Below are 11,777 nucleotides of genomic sequence, written 5' to 3'. Positions count from 1 at the left end.
GTCAGCAGATAAAAGACAATACAATACATTAGTCTCATGTTCTCACACCAGACCACGTATTTGATCATGTTATACTACGTGGACCAATCATTGGATGGCATGAGCTGTCCACGCGCTGCTCATGCTTCCAAGCAATGCTTTCTGCTATGAAATCATCCTTGCAATAATAATCTTTTGCCCATGCTCTTATGGACAAATGACCATATTCCCACACCCCTGCTCTAGACCCTCCCCTTATAAAGATCATGTTGGAATTCTGGAAGCCAAGATTGAAGTTTCAGGCAAGCTTTCTTTGGTGAGAGAACCCTAGTGTCATAGTTCTGTGCTGCCAGCCATGGCAGAGCTCAGTGGAGGGAGAAGCCAGCTGAAGCTCAGGGGGTACTTGCCTGGAGGCAGAGTTGGTATACAAGGTCCAGTCCAGTCCAGTCCTAAGATTAGGCGTATCTCAGTTCATGTAGTCAGACAATCCAGGGGTCAAGAAAGACAAGAGTCCAAGGTCACAAGAAGCATGAAGCAGCAAGGTCTGGCTAGGAATGACAGGTGTTGTTTCCAACAACTGACTGAGGTTGAAAACCCAGCTCAAGATAGTTGGTTCTCCTCAGGAGCAAGAAGGCTGATCAGTAGCAGGTGGAGTCATTCTGCCTTCTGCTTCTTCGACTTCTGGCCCATGACACCCAGTGAAGATTTACCATCACAAAACATGCAGCAAAGTAAAGGGTGGAAATATAGTCTGTAAAACCTTTAAAATGTGCCCTTCCAGTGAGCCCCCAAATATCCCACTTTAAAAGCTATTTCCAAGCTATCCCACTTCACTAGCATATAGTAGAGCTAGAGCACTGGCTGTCAAAATGTTGCTTAGTTACAGAAAGTAGAATTTTCTAAACAATTGGTATATTAAAAACACTAGTTTCAGACTACGTTCTGGTCTGAAACAAAAAAAGGCTGGTTAAATTCATGTGCCAGAACAACAACCCCTATGGGTTTTGTTGGAATTGATCAATGTTATTTTACTATAAGGTTAATAACATACTCTTTTTTAAAAAAGAAAAAAGTCTTATTCTCTTTCTGTCTGTAACATCAAACAAATTCACCCGGCATTAACCAAAATGTTTATTTGCTAGCAAATAATTGTTGATTTGTTATCAAACTTTACTACCTGTCAGGGAACTGCCATCGGAGCCTAGGGGGGAGGTAAGGCTCCCCAATGACGCTGGAGAGGGAACCAGCAAGGAGAGAGGGAGAGCTTCCGCTGGGGAAGGAAATAAGCATGACGCCAGGAAGGAAGGGGAGGCTGAGGGAGCTTCGGAGGGAGGGCTCCAAGACTCTTCGAGCGGGACCAGCGGGGAGAGCACAGGACCTCCGCTTGGGACGCCCACTCTGCGCAGAAAGCTTCCGCGCAGGGAGGCTAGGCGGAGACTTGGTGTCAAAGAACTTTTATGTTGGAAGAAGTTCAGGAAACGCCCACTGACGGATTCTGCCAGTGATTGAGACAACCACGGAGTAAAGGCTGTCCAGCCAGGGGAAAGTTTTTAGCCAAACAACCCAGCCTGGAGCAGTTTGCGGCTTACGCACAAGCAACCCCAACCCCCATTACACTACCCTATTCCAAATTTTGAAGAGAGAAAAAAAATGTATTTGGAAGCTATATTTCTATGAAATCCTTAAAATATAAAGATTGGGTATGTGAAAAAATATCGGTGCAAACAATACGCTTTTAACCAGTAAGAAGTACACATTTCAAAGGTTTCTAGATTCATTTTATGGATAGAAAAGGCACCGAGCCCTTTGTGCTACTTGCTTTTGAGTTCACTTTGAGGAATTTCTCACACACATAAATGTATCTGGTACTCAGCTTCATCTGACAAATGCTGGAGAGCACATTACATTTTATAACATCAAGTTCAGAGAGGGGTCATGTCAGGCCAGGTTGTGTCTAGGCATCAAGCACACAGGCTCCAACATGGGGATAAGAACAGGCTAGATCATGGCAATAATTAACTTAAAAAAACCAAAAATGAAAAGGGGATCTGTAATATTTTTCGCTAATGAAAACAACTGCAAGAGATGGGTCTATTTGTATTACAAATGTTTGCCAGGGCAGGGACGACCAACTATAGTGAGATCTATCTCCACATGAAAAATGGCTATTGCCCAGAAGATAAGCTTTTAGGATTAGATCCTTTTAAGCTGTTTCTAGTTTGTGTGTGTGTGTGTGTGTTTTCAATGGACTAAATACGATTATTCAAGTACATTCAAATAAGATGCTGCCATCTGTTCTGTACGAGAATTGATATAGTCTGAGATAGAGTTCTGCAGTATGGATAATCAAATACTGATTCATACATGCCACTGATCTTATTTCTCAGATTCCATGTGGATCCTACAGCTGATGTGCATGATAAATAGCTTAGAAATTGACTATTTCTACCATACTGATGTGTCCTTATAAATAGAGAAGTGTGTCTGTGTGTATGCTGGCTGTTTTTGCCAGGAAGAAGAAGAAGAAAAAGAGTTTGGATTTGATATCCCGCTTTATCACTACCCGAAGGAGTCTCAAAGCGGCTAACATTCTCCTTTCCCTTCCTCCCCCACAACAAACACTCTGTGAGGTGAGTGGGGCTGAGAGACTTCAAAGAAGTGTGACTGGCCCAAGGTCACCCAGCAGCTGCATGTGGAGGAGTGGAGACGCGAACCTGGTTCGCCAGATTACGAGTCTACCGCTCTTAACCACTACACCACACTGGCTCTCGATAGCTCAGAATAGCTTCAGCAGGGGTCTGCCATACTCACTGCAAGAAACAGGCAAAAATACAGTCGTACCTCAGAAGTCAAGCGCCTTGTGAGTCGAATGTTTTGGCTCCTGAACGCTGCAAACCCGGAAGTGAGTGTTCTGGGTTGCGAATGTTCTTTGGAACCTGAACGTCTGGCTTCTCATAGTTTCCAGCAACTTCCCCCTTCAGGGCCTGTCTAGAAATGACTGGAGGTTTCCCAGTGTCCTGTCCATCCGCTCCATAAATCCTGGCCATGTCGATGGGCTATACTAGTGGGTGTTTTGTTTTTTGCTGTGGGTCAGGAAAGGTAGTTCTTAACATATATCATAGGTCATTTCCTGTCAAAGCTGGCTTGATTTACCAGTATAAACTATTCCATTGTAAGTGGAATACAGTGGTGCCTCGCAAGACGAAATTAATCCGTTCTGTGAGGCTCTTCGTATAGCGGTTTTTTCGTCTTGCGAAGCAAGCCCATTGACAGCTTAGCGGATTAGCGCTATTAGCGGTTTAGCGGCTTTTAGCGATCAGCTGTTAAGCGGCTTATCAGCGGATCAGCTGATAAGCGGCTTAGCGGCTTAGGGAAAGGGGGGGAGGGGGAAAAACCTGAAGGAACTCGCAAGACATTTCGTCTTGCGAAGCAAGCCCATAGGGGAATTCATTTTGCAAAGCGCCTCCAAAACGGAAAACCCTTTCGTCTAGTGGGTTTTCCGTCTTGCAAGGCATTCGTCTTGCGGGGCACCACTGTACACAGCAGAGAGCCAGTGTGACAGAGCTATTGGACATGGGCTGTGTACCTGTTTGCACTTACTCTGCATCTAGTGTGCTGGTTTGGGAAGCTGTTTACATAAAAAGTAGCAGCACATCGATCCTGTAAATTATTGCGAAATACTTTGTTTTTATGTGCTTTCCCCACCCCACAAACCAGCTTCAATTCGAATTGAGAACATCTCAATTCGAGGCAGATTTAGGGCAGCATGACCAACTTCGCCACACTGGGTGCCAAGCTTACTTCTACACCACCTGTCCGTTACTCAAGCGAGGGAATGGCTTTTCAATAAAACGCAAGAATTGAGCAGAACGGAAGGCATGAGAAGCAGGTGCCAAATTTTGGCCTCGTACAGGTCACCGCTGAAATTTGGAAGACCCCTGCAGCTGATCAGGTAACGACATCCCCACCTAGTCACTACTCAGTGGCAGAGACATGCACCTGTTTTGCAGCTTAATACAGGACAGTGGTACCTCGGGTTAAGAATTTAATTCGTTCTGGATATCTGTTCTTAACCTGAAACTGTTCTTAATCTGAAGCACCACTTTAGCTAATGGGGCCTCCTGCTGCTGCTGTGCCTCCACACAATTTCTGTTCTCATCCTGAAGCAAAGTTCTTTTTTAAAAAAAATATTTTTTATTAACCGACCAATCAAATCAAATCAAATCACATCACATCACATAAATTCCGAATTACAAAGCTGAATTTTAAATTTTTGTTGGGGGGACCCATATTTCAAGTTCCGAAGGGGGATTCCGATCATCTTCTTGCTGCTGCGCTAATATCTGCTAATCTGTCCAAATAATGTTCATAATTCTATCCAGTCTTATCTTGCTGTTTCCACATCTCATCTTGTTCGTATATTTTCCTTTTTTTCTTTATGATCTCTTCTGATAATCTCCTTAAGCAGGTAAACACCAATTATAATCCTGTGTGAATTTTTCTGTTCGTCCAATCATCATATCAAGATGGTTTCCATATATCATCACTTTCATAAATAACAGCACTCTTTCCATCATTAATCTCGCAAATCTGTCGCTCTTTAGTCCCTCTGAGGAGGCTCACCCACAATATAAAAACAGATCTGTTCCTCCTCCCAGACATAAGTCTTCCGACAGAACTTGCCAAAATGGTGACGGTTTTTTTGCTGCGTCATTCCAAAGCTCTTATGCTTTCCACGATCTTCTTGAAACATGCTTTGGTTAGAAAATTATCTCCACACAGTCTTAAATCCACAGCTTAAGTCATTTAAACGGCATTTCTGACTTGTGACTTGTGGGGGGGGGGGATTCTTGGTTAATCACATAGAGAAAAGAAAGAAAAGTTTTTCCCCCTCCCCCATCCAGTCCCGTTGCCGCACATACCGAGCCTTGGTGTGTCTTCTCATGATTTATTCTTGTTCCTCCGACCTGTCTTGTTTATCAGAGATCTCTTCAGTTAGCAGTCTTTACTCCCCCTTTTTCCTTGAAATATGTGCATTAGCTTCCTCCTAATTGTTTCTTTTGAAGTTGCTGCAGCTAGAGGCGTGAGTAGAGACAGCGTCCAGGAGTGCCGAGATCCGCACAAGGGCTTTCTGCCTAGTGCCCCCACCCCCACAAATTCGGGGGTGGTATAGGGCACAGCAGGCAATGACAGTCCCCCACACACACTTGGGGGGGGGGCAGGGAGGCTGTTTACTCCCATCACAGCCTCTTAATTACCTCGTGTGGGTCGGAGAGATGTTATTGTCAGCCATCTTCCGATACGCCCCTAGTGGCCCCCCTTCTGAAGCAAAGTTCTTAACCCGAGGTACTATTTCTGGGTTAGCGGAGTCTGTAACCTGAAGTGTATATAACCTGAAGTGTATGTAACCCAAGGCTGAAGTCTGGCACTGGTCACCCTTTCCAAGCATTCAGTCAAGATAGAAGGAAGAGTAAACAATGACAGCAGTCCAATACATGGTTCTCTTAATTCCTAACGCCCTGGGGTTTTCTTTCCCAAAGTGAAGGCTGTGTTGCAGAAAGATTGCATGCAGGCGACAACTTTCAAGATCTGGCTTTGTTGAGGGGAGACATATGGAACTATTGCACTTCTGCTGTGGGCTCACTTGTGGAGATGAGACCGGTCGCTTCTTTTTCCTAGTCATTTTCCTGAAGACGCAGTCAGTATCCAAGATCTCCCATGCTTTTGTAGACACTTCCCACCCTTGGCCTAGGCAGGCATTAAAGTCTCCAGTTAAGATGAAGTCAAGGTAGGTCAGGGCAGATGAAGTCCAGATTCTCGAGCACGAAAGCAGAGTTAGAGGTCATACATTTTCTATTATTGGGGAATAATCAGGAGCTCACCAAGTTAGTGGCAAATATCTTTATCTGGTTTTTTGTCGGCGAAACACATTGCAGACGTCTGATCTCCCTGGAGACCTAGAGATGTAATGTTAGACTGCTTTGCCTCTTTCATTTGACAATTGGTTTGTGTCACTGGGAAGGCGGTAATTTTGTATTGATTTGCTGCCAATAAAAGGTTTGATGATGATGATGATATGGAACTATTATTCAAAGGCATATGGAGATATATAGTAAAAAAAGTTAAAGGACCACTGGACAGTTAAGTCCAGTCAAAGGTGACTATGAGGTTGTGGTGCTCATCTCGCTTTCAGGCCAAGGGAGTCGGCACTTGTCCACAGACAGCTCTTCCAGGTCATGTGGCCAGCATGACTAAACCGCTTCTGGTGCAATGGAACACCATGACGGAAACCAGAGCACATGGAAACACTGTTTACTTTCCCGCCACAGCTGTATCTATTTATCTACTTGTGCTGGCATGCTTTCGAACTGCTGGGTTGGCAGGAACTGGGACAGAGCAACGGGAGCTCGCCCCGTTGCGGGGATTCGAACCGTCGACCTTCTGATTAGCAAGCTCAAGAGGCTCAGTGCTTTAGATCACAGTGCCTCCAAAAGATGGGCGTCCTGGTTGGAGGGTATGTAGGCGCTGCTACAATAAATAATCAAGTTCTTACAAATGCAGAAGGGGTGTGGATTCCTACTCATCCCAAGGAAAAAAAGTTGCAAGTTGCACGTGGATCGGTTGCTGTTTCATTAAGCTGGACAGGGTCACCCTTGTGAGCAGGCCGCCCTCCCTCTCATTCCTTTACATCAGGGCTGCTTCTCAGCTGTTCAGCAGTTATCAGAGTTATGAGGGACACAGCTGGCTGTCACATAAGCCAGAGTTTCATAAAAAGAAAGATGGAAGCAACTTGACAATTTCAAACACTTATGAGTAAGATGGTTCAAGAGCACAGGCTAAATATATTTCCTGAATGAGAATGCACACAAATAGAAACTGAGGCTTTGCTACCTTTTAGAAGAATGGCTCCGCATTTCCTTTTTGTCACATTCATGTTTTCACAGGCACTCGGGACAAATTACTCATGATATGGCAGATTTACGATTGTGTCTTCTGTCTTTTTGTATGTATATATAAAAACCAAACTGCAATCTCTTGCAGAGCTATAAATGAAATTAGCATGCAGAATGAGAAGTGTGGTATTATTTAGTTAATTTGTAAACTCCTCCCTTCTGTACTTGATGCCCAAGTCCTATAAACAGTTGCCCTATAAACTCAGAAACAGGACCCACTGAGTTCAATAAGACTTTAATGAAAATGCATATAGGATTTGTGGGATGTGAAACACATAGCTGTCAATTACAACATTCCTAGAGCGGACATGCTAGTGGATGCTTTGTACCAGCCAGGAGTCTAACTTCCCATTTCCTCCTGAGCTGTGACAAACTTCTTCTGCATGGGACTAGAGGCGTGTGTGTGTGTGTGTGTGTGTGTGTGTGTGTGTGGCCTAACCTGGGCAAGGGAACACAGCTCCTTTCTCTGGCTCTTCTCCATTTTGCTGTTCCATGTGTTAGCAGAAGTGACTGCCTGTCCACAGTCACTTAGGCACTAACTCCCTAATGGGATAATTACACATGCGTATATAGTTTTGCAACCTAAGTCTGCCTTCAGGGATCCAACTGTGAACTGAATGATTGTGAGTAAACTACTTTTATATTGACTTTAATAAGACTGTCGTGTCTATTCCTTTTAAGAGGGACAAGAAGGGATCTTACCAGGAATCCTAGCAAGTTAGGAAGGATATCATCAAACAATATATCCTCTCCTGCATCCCTGAACATTCCCACAGGATTGCAGCCTTTTTCATCTGAATACAGAACATTAATGGGGGGGGTAAGTTGTAATGTGGTACGCTACATTTTCACAATACTTATTTAACAAATGTATAACCCACATTTCACACTTCCGAGGCAGCTTTGTACTAGGATTACAGTCCCGGCCTTGCTCTAATCACACACACACCACACACACACACAAATATATAAGCACATGGCACACTAACACTTGCTTAATATAATGACTTCAGAGGAGCCAGTCTCACTGAAGAGTTCAAGGATGTGCCACTTCATATATTATCAGCATCCAGAGAATGCAAGAAGCTATGTTCTCCTCCTTCCTAGGACAGAATGTCTTCAGCATGAGGGGCCTTTTAAACCCTCCATACTATTAATGGGAAGCTCTGATACATCACATTATTACAACAGCTTTCTGACCTTTCACTATCCCTTGAGGCACCCTAGAGCAAGTTGCAGTAATGATGTCCTTCAGTATAAGAACTCTACTATCCATTTCTGGATATCAAAACTTTTATCATTAGAGGGACTGAATCTCCTGAGCAAGCATAGAATCCGTTTTAATAGGGAATATAAAGTTTCCTCTACAGATCTAACTACACAGGTCATAACCTTCCTTTCCTAGAGTTTGTTCACACTCCTCTAGCATCTAAACATCCTAACATCAGAAGGTGTCTTCACATGTACACACAAGTACACACATCTTCCCATTATTGGATTACTGACATTTGATTCATAGCAGTTGATCTGCCATTCCCAAGTCATTAACTCAGCTTTCATAGATAGATCTATGCTTTAGAATCAGCCAGCAATATGTAACAATATAGAGCTGACCTGTTTTCAACATGGCCTTAGAGTATTGCAAAACCAGCCAGATGATAGGAATCTGGGCATCCCAACAGTAGCATAGCGTGGGTTGTTGGTGCCCGGGGCAGGCAAACTGCTGACGCCTCTGGAATGCCCCTCCACTGGAGCCAAGTGGGGCTCCAATGCACTACCTGCCTTCCCGTGCAGGAGGGAGCCTGGCCAGCCGACACAGTTCTTGGCAGATTAATCACCCTAATGCCAACAGAGAGGAATGCAGGGCTGGGGTTCCCCCTTGCCCACCTCTCTCCCTCTATGCCCACTCACCGCGGGCCTGGGTTGCTCTGCTGCCTTTGCCAGGACGGGGCAGGGATCCCTGTGGAAGCTGGTGCCTGCATGGGGGTGCAGTCCCTCAGAATTTTGTGCCCAGGTCCCCACCCCCTTGCCCCCCACGCTATGCCACTGCATCCCAAATTTAGGAATTTTGAGTCCCTAGTACTGCACATATTGTTGGAAGGTTGCTTCAGGCAAACAGGTCTGCTAATTCTTCTTATGACATATACATCAAAATGTACCTGCTTGCTACACGTTTTAAAACCTAAGAAACTAACCACAGCGTTAAATCGAAATGGGACTTGGGTAATTTTGTGATCCTATGGGCTTGGTAAACATCTGTAAGGCTTGACTGGCCTGTTTCAACCTGCCAGTGGGTGACTCTTGGTCCTCTGAATGTGTTTTCTTTGTAATATTATGACAGAAACTGGCCATGGCATGGTTACGCTGAAGTCTACTTTTGGGGGTGTTTGGAAAGGAATGATGTCTGGGTTTTCTGAAACACTGTTTCGTGAGTTTTCCCCACCCAACAGCCTGGTCTCTTGATTCAGTGATGCTTATGGGAGAGAAACACCATCACTTTTCTGCTGCTCTATTTTGAGCTTACCATGTCTTTTCCATACCAGGAGTACTAAAAATACTTTTTGGTGTGACCTTTATTTTTGCTTGCCTGAGAAACAGAACAGACGTATCAAAATAGTCTCTGATGTTATCTTCACTAACTTTCGTTCCCAAACGGAAACAAGCAGAATGGCACTTTGTTATTTGAGTACCATCAAATAAAAGTGAGCAATGGATAGGGGTACACACACACACACACACACACACACACACGTGAGGAAGTTGCAGTCTAGAATTGTGGCTACGGTAGGTTTCACTTCCCCCCAAAATAACTTTTTGTGGTGCTTCCTAACTTTGGAAACTGCCTCTAACTGCTCCTACAGCAGGCTACTACTGCTAATAATTATATATATATATATATATATATATATATATATATATATATATATCCCACCCATCTGACTGGGTTTCCCCAGCCACTCTGAGCATCTTACAGCATATATAAAAACACAACAAAGCATCAAACATTAAAAAACAGAATATCCTATGCAGGCAACAAACAAACCAATAAATCAATAGAAAGCAATAATAGCAATAATAATAAACAGTTTACAGTTATACCTAAATTAAACTAAACCCAACTAAACATTTATCCAACCCCAATCTGACAGAAACAAAACAGAGGAACCAAAAAATTAGAAGTGTTGCCCCAACCCAAAAGTTGTTCCAGCAATGTCCCAGGGGCCTCCCAGGAGCCTCTTTTAGCTGTTCAAGGTGAGTCTGGGCTCCACCTCCTAGGCCACGTGGAAATGAGCCTTGTGGCAGGGAGTGGTCTTCCTTCCAGCGCTCACAGCAGCGGCAGCATGGTTCCCCAGATCCTCTGGGAACGAAGATTATGTGGGATGTGAAGCACATAGCAGTCAAGTACAGCATTCCTAGAATGGCCATGCTAAGAGATGCTTTGTACCAGCCAGAAGAAAACTTTCTGTTTCCTCCTGATCTGGGGCAAATTTCCTCTGCATATGACTAGAAGGTGTGTGTGACCTAATCTGGGGAAGGGGAGCCTAGCTGCCTGAAACCCCCAGAGCGCAGCAGCAGTTTGCGCTGTGCTCCGGGGGCTTCAGGCTTCAGGCGGCTATCCGCAAGCCTTCAGAGTGCAGTGCTGCGTTCCAAAGGCTTGCGGAATAGCTGCCTGAAACCCCCAGAGCACAGCGCAAACTGCCACTGCGCTCCGGGGGCTTCAGGCGGCTTCAGCGAAAGCAACGTGAAGCCTCCAGAGTGCGGGGGGGGGGGCTCTCCGTCTGCGCTTTGGAGGCTTCGCGTTGCTATCGCTGAAGCCAAGGAGCCTGCATTCGCTCCATAGGACGCACACACATTTCCCCTTCATTTTTGAAGGGGGGGGGAAGTGTGTCCTATAGAGCAAAAAATACGGTACATAGTTCTCACCTCATTTAATCCCCACAACCTGGCCCTAGGTCACCCAGTGAGCTGCATAGCTGAGTAAGGAGGTATTTGAACCCAAGTCTCTCCCAGGGTTTCCCCTTCTGAGAAACAGCTCTTCACTTCACTCACAGAAGCTGCTCAGTTCTGCTCCTGGTGAGCAGTTGCTGGCATGGTTTAAAAAAACAACAACTGCAAGCATTCTATGATGTCACAGTAGGGGGCTTGCAGGCACTGGGCAACCAAAGTTGGCATGAGTGTTACACAAATCTTAAGGTGCACACATAGCAGACATGCATCCTAGAGAAAAAACAATCCTTCACCATTCAAAAATTATAAAATATTCCCTAAAAAGAAAGACACTTTTTTTGAGTTCACAGAGCAATCCTGAAGCCATCTTGACCCTCTAAATGGCCCCAGATATTTACTCTGCAGTTGAAGGAAAAACCTTTCCCAATAGTTCTTTTCACTTACAAATTCTTCAAAAGCTATAAGCCTCTCATATAAATAGGGGTAGATTTGTATTTACCATTTCAAGGGAACGGCTCAGACTGGCCAGGAAAGGGTAACCAGCAAGCATTGTCAGGTATCATGACAAGAGACAAGCCAGGAGACAAGACTGCCTCTTTCTGTGATGTATGTATGATGCTTGTTGGGTGGGCAGTGGTTTTCAGCCAAGGTGCTGTGGCACCCTTTGGTGCCTTGAATGATGGTCAAGGGTGCCCGTGAGCAACACGGGCCTCTGTCCCTCTTTCTCTCCCCCCCCCATGCCTTCTTGCACTTCTGCCTCCCAAAGGCTTGTGCAGCTGTAGCACCCTGCTTGTGGTTAACGCTTAGCTGGAATGAAATATTCAACGCAGCAATAGAGAAATTAAAATAATTTATTTGTCAGACAAATAAATGATAGGCACAGTGGTATATGGTTAC

At 44.7% G+C, this 11,777-nt stretch overlaps 1 long non-coding RNA gene across 1 annotated transcript; it reads right to left on the bottom strand.

Moving 5' to 3' along the window:
- Positions 1–269: 269 nt before the first annotated feature.
- LOC309335640 lies at positions 270–11,540 on the bottom strand. The gene is made up of 2 exons (XR_014153619.1): positions 11,380–11,540; positions 270–660 (listed from the first exon to the last, which is right to left on the bottom strand). It is a non-coding gene; the product is annotated as an uncharacterized lncRNA (long non-coding RNA).
- Between the last annotated feature and the right edge of the window lie 237 nt (positions 11,541–11,777).

This window comes from Podarcis erhardii (assembly GCF_964252035.2).
Source record: "Podarcis erhardii genome assembly, chromosome: 1".
NCBI classification, from domain to species: Eukaryota; Metazoa; Chordata; class Lepidosauria; order Squamata; family Lacertidae; genus Podarcis; species Podarcis erhardii.
The sequence above is the reverse complement of the archived record's forward strand: the minus strand, read 5'-3'. Positions and strand labels throughout refer to the sequence as shown.